Consider the following 19,286-nt stretch of genomic DNA (forward strand, 5'->3'; position numbering starts at 1 on the left):
AGAAGAGCTAGGGATGGTGATGATTATTTGACCCTGTCATTCTCCAGCAGTAGCCGCCCTAGGTTCTGCAACATAGACAGGACTCAGCCTTTTTTACCACTATGTTAGCTAGTCCAGCTCTGAGCAGGATCAGACAACCCAGAGCCATGTCTGCTCTAGGCTCCCTGACGCTGCTACCACCAATGGACAATGAAGGCTCCTAGTTTTCCAAGCCGGCCAGGGCCATAGAGTCTGGAACTTCTCCCCAAGAAGTGGCCCATGCAGGTGAGAGCTGAGGCTGCAGGGGCAGGGGCTTGGGGTCCGTGTCTACTTCGGCTCATGCCATCCCTGCTCTGTGGCTAACTACAGGGCTTGGCAACGCACTTGATTCCCAAATCTCCCAGCTCTGGCAGTAAGGGGGCCGCTGGGAATGAACACGTCAGTTTCGCCTGGGCTGTAATTTTATTTATAACCAGTCTCAGGCATCAGCGTCTCTTCCCCAGAAATTAAGGGGGGGGCTTAGCTGTCTCGTCATGAGCAGTCCTGAGTCATCAGCGTGTGCCACTGAATTTCCCAGCCAGGGCAAATAGACAGGCGCCGAGGGGGCCCTTTGATTCACACTCAGCCCACTGATGTTATAGCGTGTTCTCTTCGGCGCTGGACCCGTCCCTGGCCCAGCGGACTTCCACCAGGCCAGTAAGTAACCTGACTTTTACAGATTGGTTCATTTCTTCCCTGGCAGGCCCACAACGAGCAGCTCCTCCATGGCTCATGCGTCACGCTGATGGTCAGTGAGTGCCGACAATGAACGGCTCATGGTGCCAGGTGCTCGGGTGAGGAGACTGGGCGTCTCTGCAATACCTTCCACCCGGGATCTCATGGCTCCTTACCGACATTGAGGAATGAATGAGCAGGCATGGATGCACTGTTGATCCTCGTGGCTGGAGGAACATGGGACTTGCCAGAGTGGCTCAGATCCCCAGGGCCATCTAGGTCAGGTTCCCGTCTCTGACTCCTCAGCACCGGGTTCTGACCCCAGATCTGCCTGCCGCTGGCCTGTTGAGTGACCCTGGGCAAAGTCACCGCTTCTCTGTGAGCCTCAGTTTCCCCTTCTGTTCAGGGGGACGATGAGCACGTGCATTCTGGTTTTAAACCCCCAAACCAAAAGGCTTGGCTCCGATTTAAAGGGGACTGGTGGGTGGAGGCAGCTGGACGAGTGGGACGCTCTTGGTCTCTGCCTGGCGAGTCCCGGGGCTGCGACCTGCAGCCACTTCAAATCCAATTTCCCTCTCCGCCGCGGGGCCAGGTGCGCTGCCGGCCCGTTGTCCCAGCAACAGGCTCGCCTCGGCTGCTGGAGACCAGCACGCGTCTGAGGGGAACAAGGGGCCCTTCCCGGCCCAGCGGACAGCCCAGTGGAGAGCAGCAGGAGCGCAGATGGCATTCCTCTGCTGCTAATTAGATGCTGTGGTAAATGGGGGCTGAGGGAGGGGAGGAAGGGGTATGGGATCAGGGCTGGAGGAAACAAGGGTAGAAATGGGGGCTGGGGGAGGGGAGGAAGGGGTATGGGATCAGGGCTGGAGGAAACGAGGGTAGATATGGGGGCAGGGCTGAGGTGTCCTGAGAAGGTTAATTGTCCACCAGCAGCTCAGCTGATGGTAAGGAACAGCTGAGGCGCCTGGTAGGCCCTGCTGCTCTGTAATTAACACGATCAGTGGGCTCACATCACCCCCTTGCTGCTGGCTTCAGCCTGCCCCACGGATGCGTGCCCTTTAACCTCCCCACGGCAGGAGAGCTGAGATTTGGGGCCTGAACTGGGGAGGAACGGGATCTCTTCCCTTGCAGAGGGCGCAGTGCTGGCTGCCCCTAAACCAGAACCTGGGGTCGGCCCTTCTTATTGTTTGTCTGGTGGGGAACTCAAGCATCGGGGGATGAAGGGACTTGCCCAAGGTCAGACAAAAAATCTGGGGCAGAGGCGGCTACATGTCTCCTGGGTCCCAGCTCAGTGTGTTAACTACAAGTCAGTGGAGCAGGGCTGGAGACCTGGGTTCAATTCCTGCTTTGGACAGCCCGCTGAGTGTGAGGGATGGAAACTGTGAGGTAAGAGCAAGGCGTGATTATGAATTGAAACCACGAAGGGCGTCGGGGCCAGTAAATGAACCACCCAGACTGGACTTAGCCCATGATATCAGACCGAGGAGCCTGGCTCCTGGGGGAAGCCCCCCGAGATCTTCCAGGGGTCAGGAGCTCATGTTTCAGGGGGTCTCTGAAGGGAGAGTGTTACCTACCAACTCCTCCATCCCCTTTCTAAGCGCTCTGTAGCCGTGTCCACATGCAGGCCATGGATGGATGGGGAGCAGCTGAGGCCCCTCATGCCAGTTGGGCATGTTCACTCTGGCATCACCAGCCTCGTGTTTGAGCCATGGGTCCCAGCTGCACTGAATGGGGCACATTGCAAGAGGCTGGGATACCTACCCCACACTTGGCATCCTGGGTAATTTTCCACCCAGGATGCCCCTAGAAGATCAGAGGGACTGGGGGAGAAAGGGCCGTATTGCCATCAGCCCTTTCCCCCGATCCCTGCTGGGGCTAACACCATGGCCAGCCAACTCTGGCAGGCACTCAAAAGGTCTCCCCTCCCAGGGCTGGCTCTGTGCCCTTTGCTTAGCTGAGGAGACATGACACAAGAACCAGGCCTGCATTTAGCTTGCTTCCTTCCCCGCCCCAGCCCCGGTGCACCTGGCTCCAGACTCTCCGTCCCTTGGCTCCCCGGGCCCCCTCCCCGGCCGGGCTCCCCCCTCCCAAAGGAAGCTGCAATGCACGAGAGGCCATTACAGCGGGGGAACAAACACAAGGATGGCACACAGCCGCTAAGTGGCTGCCTGTCACCCTGTGGCGCTGATAAGGGAAGCGGGGCTGGGGAGAAGGGTTTTAACGCAGCGCTCTCGGAAGCATCAGGCCATAAAGCTCCGTGGGTCCTTGTTTGCACAGCGGCTCCACTTAGCGTGAAGGGCTGGCTGGGAGCAGCCGAGTGGCCCAGAGTGCCCCTTGCCTGCAAGGTTGGTGGAAGAGGAGCACAAGATAGGGCAGCCCTAGTCTAGGGGTGGCACAAGCCACCCTCTGGCTTCAGTACCAACAGATAGACACATCTGGTCCACTGCTGGGCAAGGCTCCCTTCCTGGCCCCTTCGCTCCTGGGAGCACAGTGCTGGGACTCGGTTAGCAGGGTGGTTACTTCCTCCCCCAATCCCAGCCGTCCTATACAACTGGCAGCTCTCCCACTCGAGCACCTCCTTCCCAAGAATCTCCATGCACTTTGCAAACCATGCAGTGACCCCCCCGCATGCCTCTTATCCGCATTGTACAGATGGGGAAACTGAGGCACCCCAAGGGGAAGTGACTCGCCTGGGGTTGCACAGCAGGCTAGTGGCAAAGCAGGAGTGACTGGGTGACCTGCAGTGGCCTGAACTGTGCTGGATGATCTAACAGTCCCTTCTAGCCTGAAGCTCTGTGCAGCTGTGAAGACATCTGTGACTGCAGCAAAGAGAAACGGCCCTCGGTGGCAACAGGGCCTTGGCTCGGAGAGCAGCTGCTGGGCAAGTTCATAGCCCAGCTCCGGAAAGCAATGGAGACGGAGCTTAACCTTGTAAACTTGCTTCACAGCGGCTGGCCATGGGGCTGGGATTAGAGATGGGACCTGAGCCCAACCTTGGATTCAGAACCGCCCCAACCTTCCTGGTCCGGGCCAGAGCTTTCTGCCTGGCCCTCCTCTCTGCAAGGAACTTAACCAAACCCCCCCTCTCAACCAGGGGGCTGCAGAGGGCCAGTGTCACACCCAAAGTGGGTGACAGACGATGGTGGGACATGGGGGTGTAGCCAGAGCATCGCCAACTGATTCAGGGCATCCCCTTCCGTCTCTGTTACTATGGGATTATTGGTGATCCCCTCCGTCTCGTACAGGAGCCGGGTGGTAGCCCTTTACGTAGGTTGTGGGTCTAAGTGGTGTTCACTGGGTTCTGTTTTAGAAGTGGCCAGAGCAGGCCCCTGCTGCGCCCATGTGGCTACTTCTTATTGCTGTGTAAAGAGGAAAGGACCCAGCACCCTCCACCAGCAAACCCCAGGGCAGGGTGGCACAGTTAGCCACGGCCCCAGGTCTGACTCTCCCTGGGTGCCGTGGCGAGCTGGAAGAAGGAAGATAGCAGCCCGTGTGGGGCCAGAGAGAAGGGAAGAAGGGGCATAGGTGTGGGTGACAGGGAGGGTGTGTGTGTGAGGGGATAGGAACGAGCTGGCTTGTATTCTTCTTGTGCTGTTTGAAGTGATTTCCAATCAGGGTGAAGTGCAGCACGGCCCCAGGCTGGAAAGCAGAAGCCTGTGTCGAGTGCCCCAGCCACAGGTGATGCGGAGCGCAGGCTGCGGGCAGGGCCTAGATTGCAGACAGGGCCGGGGATCAGGTGCTGCAAACCATGGCCCCGCTCAGGGCGATGACCTGGCGAGACCAGGAGAGCGGGGTGCGTAGTTCTGGGGACGTGGCCAACTTGACATTCAGCTTCGTGCTCAGCAGAGCTATCAATCCCCCTGCTTCAGGGCATGAGCCAGCCACTCACTCAGGCAGGGGTCAGGAAGGGACTTCCCCAGGGCAGGCTACTCCATCCCTGAGCAATAGGGGAGAGAGGCCAGTGAACCCCGTTATACCCAGCTCTGGGATAGCACCTCCACCCCGTCCTCTGTGACCTCTTTGGGCCCCATCCAGAGAAGCTTTTCCATCCCACTCCGCGACCTTTGGAAAATTGCTTTTTACAGCCTCTCTGGTAAATGGCGCGGAAGCCAGCTCGGTCCCGTCACCGAAGCACCAGCTCGTGTCAACAGCGTTGGCTCCGGAGCCATGCGCGTGAGCTGGGGGGCGGGGGGGCTGAGTGCACTGCCTCTGCTTAGCCAGCCTTGCCTGTCGCCCGGCGTGCATTGAGATGGCTTGTCTGACGTTTGTAAGTCATTCGAGAGGATTAGGCCCGTCTCTGTGTCAACACAGGCCAGAGGCAGGGCCATGGGCCGTGCTATTTACACTGCCGGGGCTCTCAGGAAAGACGTGGCCTGGAGGGGATCAAAAAATCAATGTTAGCTTAGCCAAGCGGCAGGACGTTCGCTTTCCCGTCGCTGGGGGCCGGCCTGTGCCCTCGCCACCGATCTGTCTAAGCCGGCGCTTTCCTCCCGTCGGGAGCAAGGCCGAGCTGTGAACGAACCCCGTGTCCCTCTGCCCGGCCACGCTGCTGTCTCGGGGCCGAGTCTGACAGCCAGGGAGAGGGGCCGGGGGCCGGGTGTCACCCAGATGAGGTCTGAGCGTGGTTTGATTTGGGCACCTGGCTATGGGGCCCTCATCATCTTTCTGTCTCCCCATCCCCAGCTTGTTCCCCAGGTGCTGATTGGAGTCCCGCGGGCCCTCCAGGCAGGTCGGTCTAGGGCTAGGACCCTCTGTGGGCGCTGGCCAGGCCCAAGCAGGTGGCAAAGCCGTGCCCCCCTCGACCCCGCCCCCAGCTCACCTGCCGCAGGGGGTTCCTGCAGCTGCCCCCACCCCCACCCCCGGGGTGCCAGGCCTTCCAGAGCTCCCTCTGGGTTAGATTTTAATGGCCCCATCTGGTTGGTTTTGACACCATCCAGATTGCCATGGAGCTCAGTGGGAGCTATGGGCACCCGGCGCCTCTCAGGATCTGGCCCATTGGCTTTGACAGCATGGATTGGGGCCCCAGAAGGAGCTGAGGGCCCGGGGATGCTCAGGGCGAGGTACCCAGGCGGTGACACTCCATCTTTGTTAACCCCGCGTGGGTTTGGATCTGCTTCCAGGCGCCCAGCCCGGCGGGGCCAGCGGCTGCTTGATTTACCCGTTCCCCGTCTCGTTCGCCTCCTTCAGAGCCTGAGTCACCCTCGGTTAATCCCATCAGGGGCTTGTTAACCAGCGAGCCTGTCCCTCTGTGAAATTACCTCCTTCTGGAAATGTGCTGGTGGCTCCGGAGGTGCGGGGGGGACACAAGCGTCCGGGGCCGGGATGGGAAATCTCACCAGCGCCCCAGGAGGGCCACACACCACAAAGGTGGAGGAAGGCCCAGATCCCAGCTCAGGGCTGCACGGACCTGGGGCGCTGGTGTGGGCCTGTCTCTAGTATCGTGCTGAGATCTGGGAGGGAGCATGGCCCAGGCGCCGGAGACGTGGGTTCAATCCCAGCTCGGCCCCAGGCTCTGTGTGAATGTTACAGCCCGTGTGTTTGCCACGCTGGGCAGGTTGGTGTTGGAGGGGGGGTGAGGCACCCCCGGGGGCCCATGGGAGTCAAGCAAAGCGGGGACAAGCTGCCCTGGCTGGTGGGTGCTTGTAGGAGCCACATGAGGGGTGAGATGGAGTTCAGGGGGCTCCCCTGCACCCAAGTGCCGCCGGCAGAGGGGGCTGATTGTTTACTGATGGCTAATTACATGGAAAAACCTTGCAGTGCCCAAGGGCCGTCTCTTGCCCCCCAGAACCCACATCCCAGCTTGGGAGGGAAGGGACTCCAGGTCTGATCCTGCTCTAGCCCCTCTGCGCTCTCCAGTGGCTCCCACCTGGCTCCTCTCCCTCTGCATTCAGGCTCCCCTCTCCGTCCCCCGAGCCGCTGGGGGTTAGACACACGCTTGGCAGCTGGGGCCCCCTCCCAGCCAGCCCGGGGCCCTGGAAGTGAAGCCCACCCCGGGGAAGCCGTCCTGAGTCATGGGGCGAAGGTGGAGCGGCTCCCCGGGGGCTGGCAGTACTCAGTGGGTGTGCGAAGCCAGCAGGTGCGGGGGGGGGGGAGCGGAGTGAGTGGCTGAACGGTTGCCATCAATTCGGATTAAGGAGGTCAGGCTGAGACAGGGCCAAGCCTGCTGGAGCTCCCGTCTCTCTCCGGCACAGAAAGCCCCGGTGAGTCTGATCTGGGGGAGGAAAGCGCCTGCTTTGATGGAGACGCTGGTAAAGATCACGCAGCGTCAGGAAGCACCTCGCGGGGGGAGCCAGATAGTTTCGTTGTCTTCTCATGTTAGCCAGGGAAGTGGTGGTTTGCTAATCTATTCCCAGCAGGGGGCGCTGTAGGGGTGGGGTAGGAATGCTGGTTGTAGGGGGGCTCCGGGCCACTCCAGCCTCTCCCAACAGGGGGCACTGTTGGGGTGGGGCAGGCTAGGGGGGTCTCCCCAAGGTGCAGTCACTGCCGCTCATTTAGGGTGACCAGACAGCAAGTGTGAAAAATCGGGACAGGGCATGGAGGGTAATAGGAGTCTATCTAAGAAAAAGACCCTATAAAATCGGGACATCTGGTCATTTTAGGCTTATTACATGCCATGAACAAAAGGGGCTAATTGCAAAGCTAATTTTTATCCCTGAGCCGCTTTCCCATGCTTCCCTCGTGAAAGGGGAGAAGTGTGTGAGTGGCGGGGGGGGGAGGCGGGGGGGGGGCGTGCTGTGGGCACTGCAGTGGGAGAAAGCAATCCTCTTCCGGCTGCCTTTGCGTCTCTCTCTAATTAGCGTTCCTGATGGTCCCCTCAGCAATTATCAGCACGACACAAACCGTGGGCAGGCGGGACTGGTGCTTCCATGCCCGGAGTGGCATTAGGGGGCCTAGAGAGAAGCCCCTTATCAAGGAGGGCCTGAGGCTCGGAGAGACACATGGGTGCTATGAGCATAGGGAGTGGGGTAGGAGGCCAGGCTGGTGTCACTGGGGACAATGATTTGATGACACATGGAGCTTCCTATGTGACATGAACCTGCTGTTCTGGGGCAGCTGCTTAATGAGGCCATAAAGGCTAATGGACTGGCTGTTAACAAAAGGCGGCTAATAGCTTCATTTCATGGGTTCTGGATCCCGGGGGAAGCCCTTACAAGGCTGAGCGCCCCCTCCCCCGGCACTCCCCTTAAAGAGTGCCGTGCGTCCCGGAGTGCCTCATGGCCTCCCGCGCTGCTGGAATGCAGCTGCTGCTGGGGTGGAGCAGAGTGGCTTTGTTAACAGCTGGGCAGCGGCCCGCTTAGGACAGGAAGTGAAGGGTGTCATAAGAGGACAGCAGGGGCTACTGGGTCACTGCTGACTCAGAGGGAAGAACGCCACCTGCTGAAGCATCATCTTCCTGCAGTCGGGGAGGGGACAGTGCCCTAGGTCCAGGGCTGGGGTCCTGGATGGAGCAGCTCGCGCTGTGGCCTCTTGCTCATGGACTTTCTCTTCCACCGCGGCCTCCCACTGGTGGCCAGGAGCTCCCTCCATCCCAGCTCCTCGGTGCAGCCCCTGCCCTCAGTGGGGTCAGGAAGGTCACAGCTCCTGACACTCCGTGGTGTGCCGGGGGGGGGGGGGGGCCCGCCCCACTGGCTGAGCCAGCACGCCCTGTCTCTTGCCACCGATCTTCCCAATGGGCAGGAGAGGTTGGTGCTCACCTTGCAAACCAAACTGGCCACTGTTGCTTGGCTGGGGCCCACGGCTGGGGATGCAGCCGTGAACTGGCTTCACTGGGGGAGCTGGGAAGAGGGTGGCAGCCTGCCCAGCTGCCGCCGGTACCTAGTGCCCTCAACCGATGCTTTGGCAGCATGGCGGACTCTCGCTCAATAGGCTGGATTGGACGTCCCTGGTGCCCTTACTCTATATGAATTTCCCTATCTGTGCCCTGCCTCCGCCCAGGCCAGGCGGATGTGGACCCAGAGGAATATTGCAGGGTGGGGTATTGATTTCATCAACCCAGTCCCCCCTCCCCCCACGCCCAGATCCATGAGCATCCTCTTCCTGGTCTGGGGTTTGCTCCCAGCCTAACCCTGAGGACCCTCTGTGATGAAGCGGGACTGTTTAACTTTCTTAACAGCTCTCACTCCATCTGAGACCTTCTCAAAGCTCTCCACACTGGATCCTTCGACAGGACAGTCAGTGGATCCATTCAGAACAGAAAATTTCTGGCTGTTAGGAACTGAACTGTCTTGATTAAATCACTTTCACACCCTTCAGTTGCAGTAAACTGCTTGCAAAGACTCCATGAGGATTCCTTTCCCTAGGGGCTTTTCTATGCAACAATTCACCCTTCACAGAAATTCTGCCCTTACCCTCTTTACCTAGGGCTTGCTCTAGAGAAACACTTTCCTGAGCAACAACAGACTCTTTCTGGGTCTCCCTTACATCCAGAATTACCTCTGGCTCATCCGGTGGATTCCTACACAATCCCCTTTCAGGCAAACTTACAGACTTCCTAGATAAAAGGTCAGAAGCATTCTCTTTCCCTTTGCCACACACAAGTTCAGGAATCTTTTCCTTCTTCGTACAGGTTTCCACACCCTCAGTAGGTAACACAATCACATCACCTTCATGCTCTCCTTGTGCCCCAGCTAGGATCTCACCCTGATTAGACAGAGTTGCTCCACCCTTTCCAACAACACACTAGCAACAGGCAAATCCAAGCACCAGAATTGTCTGGTCTCTGGGATTTTGCTAGGACACTAACTGGATGTGACCTAGTTACAGGGCCATTCTCCCGAGCAGACACAAACTGAGGACCATTCCCTTCCTGGGCTTTAGTTGAATCCAGAGCCAACTCTGAGACAACTGCACTATTCTCAACCATCACAGGCTGAAAGGCCCCTTCTGTCTGCTCCACAGACAAAGAAGAGCCGGAGACACATTCTCCTTTCCCAGACACGCAGCTTGGGATCTCATTCCCCTTGTCCCAGCACACAGGGCTGTTCACAGACAAAGCCCAGACGAGGGGGGCTGGAGGGGGAGTCAGTTTGGGGCTGGCTGGGGACGAGGAGTGAAGTGCAGATGTGGTTGTCTGGCTCACTGCCCCCCAAAATGGACCCAGCTGAGGGGTCCTGTTCTCTCTACCTACAAGCTCTGTTTTAGACCATGTTCCTGTCATCTAATAAACCTTCTGTTTTACTGGCTGGCTGAGAGTCACATCTGACTGCGAAGTTGGGGGGCAGGACCCTCTGGCTTCCCCAGGACCCCGCCTGGGCGGACTTGCTGTGGGAAGCGCACGGAGGGGCAGAGGATGCTGAATGCTCCAAGGTCAGACCCAGGAAGGTGGAAGTTGTGTGAGCTGTGTGTCCTGAAGAAAGGAGACTTCCCCAGAGTCCTGACTGGCTTCATGGGGAGCAGTTCCAGAGCATCGCCTGGGGACTCCGTGACAACTGGTGGCAGCGGTGGGATGTACTGCACCCCGTGGATGGCGCTTCCTGCAGTAAGTGACTGGGGAGCAGTAAAATGAAGGGGGATTGACAGGGACCAGGTGTGCTGAAGGCTCAGAGAGGAGCGGTTTCGGGGGGCGGTTAACCCCTGGGAGTGTGTGACCAGTGAGAAGGACTGTGCAGTAATGGGGGCCCCCTGGGGACTGCAGTGAGCAGTCTCAGGGGCGGAGGAGCCTGTAGCTTGACTCTGGGAGAGAGAAGGACTTTTGCAGTAACAGGGTCCCCCGGGGGATTGCAGTGAGCAGTCCCAGGGGTGGAGGAGACTGCAGCTCGACCCTGGCAAAGAGGTGGTGACCTCGAGAAGGGCTGGCACACTAGGGGTTCTCCCTGGAAACCGTGGGGAGCTGAGAACACACAGGCCTGTGAGTCCACAACAACATGGGGACAGCGGAGTGATGGCCTGTCACCATCTCTTTAAGAAGGACATTGTAACCCTGTGCAAAAAGAGAGGGTTGTGCATTGGAAAGTTCACCAAAGCACAGTTAATCGTGCAGCTGGAGGAGGATGACCGCTTGAAGGAACAGATTCCTGACCCCCAATGGGGCTATCGCAGGATCTGGGAGCAGCTGGAGTGGTAGCCAGGCATCGCCAAGACTCCTGTCCCCGACCAGACGAGGGTCTTCCCGGTGGGGCACCCGATCGTGGGATCGGAGACGGACGGGATTGGAGCTGAGTCCGAGGGAGCAAGAGGACTGTGAGAGACAGCGAGAGCCCGAGAAAGAGCTGCAGAAGCAGCAGCAGCATGAACTGGCGGTGGGGGAGCGGAGAGGCCGAGGGGACCTCCCCGGGGTGAGTGGGGATAGACCCCGGGGGGCCAGTTCCGCAGGGAACCTCGAGACTAAATTGCTGCCCCTGGTTGGGGGCAGGGGGGATGTGGATGCCCACCCCACTGCCTTTGAGCAGGCTGGCGATTTGAACCAGGGGGACCGGGAGCAGGGGGACCGGGACCGGACCAGGGCATGGGTGGTCAGGCCTAGCGGTTGGAGCAGTGGTGGTCAGAGGCCAGGAGTCGGGCTCGGCCGGACTGGAGCAAGGCTGGGAACCAGGCAGTCACAGGAGCAATCAGCCGGCCCCAGGCTTAGCTGCAGGCCCTGATTCCTGGCATCCCTGGAGGTTTCACACTGGTGCAGAGGGGATGGTGGGACCCTGCCATCACTGGCACGGGAGAAGATGCTGCAGGGACCTGCTCTGTAGGAGACAAGTGCCCTTGCTGGTCTTTCCCAGCTGCGGATTCTTTGAGCCAGTCTCAAAGGTCCTTGCTCAGTTCTTATTCCAGCCAAACTTCTATGGAAGTCACTGGTACTGCAGGATTCACCCTCTGCGTATGGATTGGAGATTCCCCAGGGGTTTGCTTCGGGGTCTGACGGCTCCCCTGGAAGTTTGTTGGGACAGTGCCCCAAGCGGATCTCCAAAGCCAGGTCGGAAAATGTTCCTCTCTGCAGTTTGGTCCTGGAAAACGCTTGTTCGATTAAACTGGGTCATTTGTTTTGCTTCTCAAAGTCGCGTTGATTCTGATGTAAGTTCACGGGGAACCAAATTGGGGACGAAAGTTTAGAAAATGTCAAAATGCTTGTGGAATGAAAAAAGTTTGCCTTTTTCATTGTGAAACGTATTCGCCATGCGGGCGCCCATAGGAGTCGAAATCCAAACGAAACATTTCAATTGCCCGGAAACAGGGATTACTTTTGTTTGGAATTTCATTTAATGGAAAGTGTGGAAATTTTGGCTTTTGGGCCCAATGCCGGGCGAATTCCACTCCCTCCCCTCCCCAATCTTCAGATGTTTCCCAGAATGGAAAATCTATTTTCTGACCAGTTCCCATTATGAGAACAGGGAATCGGACCGCAGGTGTAAATGAGGGTGGATCCATTGACTTTTTTGTAGCTTACACCCCAATGGAAACCAGATTCACTTGGGAAGCCAGTGATTAGGGAGTGTGTGGTGGAGAAGGCGTCTGGCATCCTCAGGAGGCCAAGCTGGTTTGAGTGTCTTTCTGGGCCAGTAGACTTTGGGTGTTTGGGGTTGCAGCTCTGACCTTCCTCCTTGATGTTCCAAAGACTTCTCGGGGCTGTGACTGCTCCCTGTTTCATTCACTCTGTCCTGGCCGTTAAACGGAGTCACCCTCCCCCGGTGGCCGCTTTTTCGGGGCCAAACTGAATAATGTCCTCAGGAAATTTCAAGTGGAAAGAAAGGGCAACTTTCCCAAAGCTTTGCAGTAACCAATGGATGTTTTTTGAGCAACTCTGCATGGTCCCCAATGTGCTGAGGGGCCGGTCCTGATGGACGGGCTTCATTAGGAGCCGAGTTCTTCGGAAACTAGGGTCCTCGATTACGGTGTGTTGAACCCTTTAACATTCAGCTCCACCTGTCTGGGAGTGTGACCCCCCCACCCCGACTCTGATGTGGCGATAAGATAAAACACCCAGGGAAGAAAGCGCGAGTGTTCTCTTTGGCTAACGGACATCAATAGCAATCAGTTTAATCTGTGTAAAAAATACCCTTGTCCCGGAACCTCCTTAACCGATCAATTTGGGGCTAGGCACTTGTTTAAACAAGATAAGGGAGTGAATTAGCCAGACCCCCCCCCCCCGCCCGCTGCTGCTGTGTACACTGCAGCCCAAATTCAGTTTAAACAGATGCCACTTCATAGGACACAAACCTTTTTATTGGTCTCTCAAGGTGCATTAGCCCTTCTGATATGGGGGAAGTGTGTGTGCAAGGGGAAATGCGCCAGGAAATGGACTTATGTCTCTGTCACACACTGAGCCGCTCTGCCTGCTTGGGATGTAAATTGCTGGGCTCACAGCGTAGTTCACTCCCCATCTTATGGCTCCCACTGAACCCGCGCTGGCGGTGATGCCTGATGGTTAGGGCACTTGCCTACAGCTTGAGAGGCCCGTGTGACTAGAGGCAAATCTCTTAGCCTTTCTGTGCCTCAGTTTCCCCTCGGTCTCATGTCCTCTGGGGGTTCTGAGGCTAAATGCATTGAAAATTGTGAGGGGCTCGGATGCTGTGGGGTTGGATTTCAGGCTTTAGTGGTTTTTTTTTTCTAATAGGTAGCCATTGCAAGCAACACATGGGCAGTGCACCAGCCTGTCCCTTCCAGAGAACTTGGTTGCTTTGAATTCTGGGGGGCCAGGTTAGTTTTGACAGTCCCGTCCTGCCACTCCGCGGTTTGGCATTGCTGGTGGCTTTCCAGGCAGGCTCGGCCTGGGACCTCAGTACTTGGGGGTGGAGTGTGTGTGTGTGTGTCAGGGCTTAGATGTGTTGGTAGAGCTCTGTGAGTGTGTGACGGGGAGTGAGCGGAGATACAGGAGCAGGGGGCTTGCCCAGAGTGGGACAGCAGTCGCAGTGTGGGGAAAAGCGGGGGGAAGGGGGAAGTAGGGGCATCCGTGGAACTGTGTTGCCATTTGCAGGGCACACCCCTGCACTGCCCCGCCTCCCCTCCTCCCCCCCAAAAAAACTTTTTGGTCGATTTCCCCCCTCCCCCGACCAGCTGTATGTGTGACCTTGGGCAAGTAATGCCCACTCGCTTGGTGCCTCAGTTTCCCCATCTGTCAAATGGGGTCGGGGGTACTGAGCTTCCTTTCTAAAGAGCGTTGAGATCTATGGCTGAAAAGCCCAATGGAAGAGCTAAGGGCCTAGCTACATGCTTCCTACATCGATGGAAGGTTTTTCCATCATAAGAACGGCCCTACTGGGTCAGACCAAAGGTCCATCTAGCCCAGTATCCTGTCTTCCGACAGCGGCCAATGCCAGGTGCCCTGGAGGGAATGAACAGACCAGAGAATCATCAAGTGATCCATCCCCTGCTGCCCATTCCCCGCTTCTGGCAAACAGAGGCTAGGGACACCCTCCCTCCCATCCTGGCTAATAGCCATTGATGGACCGATCCTCCAGGAACTTATCTAGTTCTTTTTTGAACCCTGTTATGGTCTTGGCCTTCACAACCTCCGTGCAATTAACTCACCTCTCCGAGAGGCGGTAGCTGGTTTACGGAAGAATTATTCCACCAACCTGGCTGCATCTAACCCTAGCACTCAGGGCGGGAATTTTTTCACAGCCCTGAGCGACGTGGCTAGGTCGGTTGAATTTTTAAGTGTAGACCTGGCTTAAGTATTGCAGCCTGAATCTACCCCCGTCCTGCCTGTATGGCTCCTGCTTCCTCCGGCAGCTCGGAATCACGCTCCCCTCCCAGGCCTTCCCTCCTCCCGTGGTGCCCGTTTCTTCTTCCCATTGATTGAGCTTCTGGCTCAAATTAGTACTTAATGACTTAACAAAAAAGGAGAAAAGAGCATTGATTTGGTGTGATTGCGTAAATAACTTTGCCCCAGCCCCCTCCCTTCTCGGATTGCCTCTGAAAGGTCCCTGGGGGTTCCGAGATGAAAAGCGGGGGCTCTGGTGGGCCAGGGGAGCCTTCATCAATAGTTCCCCCGCTCAGGTGTACTCAGCGCGGGCTCGGCTCCAGGTGGACCCCAGCTGATTGCTGGGCCCCCAGGTGCAATGACTGGGGTTAGTAATAGAGTCCCAAACGGCAGAGAGGACCTAGGACTCCCGGATGGCAGGTAGCAGCAGTTGCTGTTTCTTACCTTGTTTCTGGTTAGAGCTGCTCATTTCCAGTGTTAGGGTGTCAAGGCCTGCTGTGGTTGGCTCCTGGATCCTTAGGAGGCTGCAGGTTCGGAGGGAGGGGCCCTGGCAGAGCTGGGGGGGACGGGGGACTGATCATCAGGATAGAGGGGCCCTGGCAGAGCTGGGGGGGGACTGATCATCAGGATAGAGGGGCCCTGGCAGAGCTGGGGGAGGATGGGGGACTGATCATCAGGATAGAGGGGCCCTGGCAGAGCTGGGGGGGGACGGGACTGATCATCAGGATAGAGGGGCCCTGGCAGAGCTGGGAGGGTGAGGGGGCTGGGAGTTGGGATAGAGGGGCCCTGGCAGAGCAGGGGGGGGATGGGGGACTGATCATCAGGATAGAGGGGCCCTGGCAGAGCTGGGGGAGGCTGGGAGTCGGGATAGACCCCTGGCCTGTCGCCGTCGCCCCCCCCCCCCACCCCCACCGCTCTTGAGTGAGTGGCGCTGTTGGGTTAGGAAATGGACTGGAAAAATTCAAGGTGGCACCCAGTGCCGGACCTTCCTCAAATGGAGAGAGCCCTGCTCGTGGGCTGGGGCTCCCTTCCCTGCCTCTGCATGGGGTGGAAGAAGGTATCCACCCCCCGCCTCTGGCTGAGCGAGAGAGAACGCAACCCAATGCGGGGGTCCAGTGGCATGAGGCGCTGGCCCTGCCAGCCAATTTTTCCATGAAGTTCCCCGCAGAGAGGATGTGGGGTGGCACCCCCAGAAAAGGGAGGGTCTGTCCAGTGCCCAAAGTCCCTGCTGCTCCTGCCGATGCCAGGTCAGCCTTGCTAGGGAGGGACAGACTGTCCTTGGAGTGGGTTTAAAGCTCATTTTGACTTATGGGCCAGATCTATGGGCGGGGGGATCCCTGTGGGTCTGTTCCCTTCTTGACCTGCGAATGGCAGAGCATGGGGCTGAGCTAGCCAGTGTCAATCAGCAGAGGAGCATAGTCCTGTGGTGGGGCGCTAGCCGGATACCTGGGTTCAGTTCCACTGCAGGGTTTCTGGGTGATTTTGGACACGCCTCACAGGGCCAGAGGTTCCAAGGTATTTAGGCACCTAGTGGATTTTCCAGGCACCTAAGCAGGTTAGGCTAACTCCCATTGGTCTCAATGGAATGGAGGTAACTGACCTGCTTAGGGACTTTGGGAAGTTCCACTAGGTGCCGGTCTGCATCTTTAGGCACCTTTGGAAATCTGGCCCTTCCCCTCTCTGGACCTCAGTTCCCCTTCTGTACAATGGGGAAAACAGCCCTGCCCTGCCCCCCACGGCAATTGGGAGCCAGGTCTGCACCTAAGCTAGGTTGCGTGGCACCATTGGCTGTGGGAGATGTCATGGTCTAGTGCACAGGGCTTGTTCTAGTCCCAGCTCTGCCACTGACCTGCTGGGTGACCTTGGTCATGTTGCTTTCCCTCTGCTTCCCCTTCTGTCTTGTCTCTTTGACAGGGGCCAGCACCTGGCCTCAGTGCTTCTGTCATATGAGTAATAATTGACTTAGTGGAGCTCTGTGGATCCGTACCAGCTGAGGTTCTGGACCCCGGGTTCATTTTCACCCCTGGACAGAGCAGGACGTCCTTGTCCCTTTTTCGCGGCCTATCTTCTCAGCACCGCCTGCCGGGACGTCCCCCATGGTCCCCACCGCTCTCCTCATCTCTGCTTTGGGGACGGCACGTCCTTCCCGCTTTTGAGGCTCTTCCAAAAAAACAAACCGACCCCAGAGCGCATGAGAAACCAGCTGGGGATTCTGTCCGCTTCCCAGAGCTGGCAGCAGCCAGGCAGAGGCTCCAGCTCCAGACGGCTGCAGCGTGCCAACTGGGTCCCCCGGCGCCAGGCAGGGGAGGGGGAAGGGAGCTTGCGGGGGGAACTGGAAGTCCTTTCTCTGCCTCCCAGCAAAGGACACAGAGCCCGGAGGGACTCTGGAGAACAGCCTAAGTCACCGGGGCTTCTCCCAGGCAGGCGATCACATCACGGCGTTGGGGGTTCAGTGCAGGGCTTTGGGGGCTGGATCAAACCTGTTGTATCGTTGTGGCCAGATGATTATTTATGACTGCGGGAGCCCCAGCCGCGGACCAGGCCCCCCTGTGGCTAGTTCCCCTGGCTGGGGGCTTGCTGGGTAACGAGGTGGGAGCCGTCCGCTCAAGCGTGTGGCTAATTGCAGCAGCGCACTGAACAAAGAGAGGAAATGAGGCATGTTGGCCACGGCGGGAACATCCTCCATGTTCCCTGGCAGGGGGTGCGCGCAGGGCTGGGGCGCGGAGCAGCTTCAGGCATTGTCCTGACAGCCCAGTGCTCCCTGTGTATCTTCCCCCCCCCGGCCCCGTCGCCCTGCCTGCGTGGGCCGTCCTCTCTCCTTCCTCCCTGTCTGTCTCTATCCCTCTCTCAGGCTGGGAGCTAACTGGCCTGCTCCCCACCAGCCCTATCCACCAGTCTGGGCTGGTGGGGAGAAGGTCCTTCATCCCGGGAAACCCCACTCTGAGAGCCCTGAGCCTGGGGACCGTCTAATCTGAGAGGCTCCATCCAGGAGGCCCCTCAAGCCGAAGCCTCCGACTCCAGATCCTGCTGCCAGAGACCCCCAGCCCCAAGGGACTGGGCTGTAGGAGACCCTCCTGCCTCAGTGTCCCACCCAAGCGGGCCCGTGATCCAGTAAAAGATCCCAGATTCTAGGCGTGGGATCCAGGTTTCCAGCCCGGCCCACCCCCTAACACTAAACCTCAGCCGTACCAAGGCGAGCCGGCCTGTGGCTACGGCCTAACCATGGTGGCAGTGAGAGCCGGTGTCTGGGTGACTATCTCCTCTCCACGTTCCCTTTCCCTTGCCACGGGAGCATGCCGTCTCCTCTTGACTTCTAGCTCCGGCTGGCCGGCAGCCCGGGATGCGTTACCCACGGGGGTTCGATGCCGCGCCTGTGACGAGGGCGTCTGGCGAGGCCGAGGGGAGGAGGGGAGCGGCTCAGGGTGGGTAATAAGCTCTGATTGCAGCTGGCAGGGCACCAGCCTCCCCTGGGCCGTGGGCAGGGAAAGGGCAGGTACTGGCTGGAGATCAGGGAGGCTCCGGGGAGCCGGGAGTGGCCGCTCTGATCAAAGCTGGTCTTTGAGGCCTGGGGCAGTGGGGATCCAGCATCGACACCATCCGGAGCTGGGTTCCCCAGACAGCTTGGGGCCAGGCCAGCTGCCTGAGGCAGTCGGGAGAACAGGGCTCCTATGGCTGAGCCGGCAACTGCCTCTCTCATGGGCTTGGGCCAAGCTCTTGAACAGGGACTTTGGGGGCCTTCAAGGGGCCTGGTGGTGAACGGGTGGGTGCTCAGCACCTCCCGGAATCCAGATCCCTAAGGGGTCTCAGGCTGGCCTCCGACGCCTTGGCCTTGGCTTTAGAGACCCTCGGCTGCAGGGGCCTGATTTCCCCTCCCGGAGCCGCTGGGCCAAGGCGTAAAGCTTCCCCTTCCGCCCCAGGTGTGACGCGGAGAGCCCGGGTTCCCTGCCCAGCCCCCGCCTGAGCGGGCGTGGGGCTGTAAAAGCAAAGAGGAAGCTGTTGGAGTGGGGGTGACCTAGGGCCAAGGATGTGCCCCCCTCTGCCTGGGGCTGGCAAGGCCCCCGGCGGTTCTTACTCAGCCGTTTTGCTCTTGGGCTGAGATAACACAACCAGCCCTGCGGAAAGACACTTGGGCCGAGCTAGTGTTTGGGGCTTTATTTGACCTTCCCGACGGCCGTGTCCGCTCCCCGGGCTGCGGGCACCTGCAACACAGGGCGAAATCCTTCAGTGGGCACCCAGCTCCGCTCAGGCGCCCAGACCCCCGGGCCAGACCGAGCCTCTGGGGGCAGGGCTGTGACTGAGGCCGCCCGTGCAGTGTCTGCATGTGGGCCCGGCTGTTCGTGCACGAAGGGGTGCGTGTGAGATCCTACAGGGTGGCGTGCGTCTGTCTCGATTTGGGGGTGACAGTCAGCTACACCACGCCCCGCACTGCAGTGAGACCCGAGATAGACAGGCGGGGTGTAAGGGACTGTGTGTCTGGGTGTGTGAAGGCATCAGGTGTGTGTGTGTGTGTGTGAGAGAGCAGGTGTGTGTGAATTTGTGTGGGTGTGAGACTGTGTTTGTGCAGGGTGGTGGGAAAGGACTGTGTTTACAGGTGTGTGTGCAAGACGGTGTGTGCGATTAAGAAGGGGTGTGCATCGAGGTGTGTGTGTGTGTGTGAGCCCAGCTGTGTGGGTGAACGTGCTGGGGTGTGCCGGTTCACAGGGCTGGCCAGGTTTTGGCCGCCCCGGGCTGTAGGTTGGAGCGAGGCCCGGCTGGGCGCCGGAGCTCCTCCGGGGTGAGGGGAGGGTCACTCCGCACCAGGCAGCCGGACTCTCTGCTCCTGACCTTTGCGAGGCGCACGGTTCTGGCTCCGAGTCAGAGGAGCGTAAATACCAGGACTGGCAGGGGCTGCCTGGCACCAGATGACAGGCATGTGATGGCTCGTGTGGGAAAGGCAGATGGAGCATGGGTGGGAGCAGCCCTGGTA

At 58.7% G+C, this 19,286-nt stretch overlaps 1 protein-coding gene across 2 annotated transcripts in view; it reads left to right on the top strand.

Annotated features, from left to right (window-relative positions):
- The first annotated feature begins 524 nt into the window (after positions 1-524).
- Positions 525-19,286, top strand: part of LOC140903856 (peptide YY) — a 34,336-nt gene continuing 15,574 nt past the window's right edge. The window contains exon 1 of one of the 2 annotated variants that reach the window (XM_073325762.2): positions 525-675. The gene's annotated coding sequence lies outside the window, so the exon portion shown is untranslated. Of the gene's footprint in view, positions 676-6,803; positions 6,891-19,286 lie in introns of those variants that run through there. The other variant, XM_073325763.2, reaches the window with a different exon arrangement.

The sequence above is a fragment of the Lepidochelys kempii genome, chromosome 27 (assembly GCF_965140285.1).
Source record: "Lepidochelys kempii isolate rLepKem1 chromosome 27, rLepKem1.hap1, whole genome shotgun sequence".
Classification (NCBI taxonomy): Eukaryota; Metazoa; Chordata; order Testudines; family Cheloniidae; genus Lepidochelys; species Lepidochelys kempii.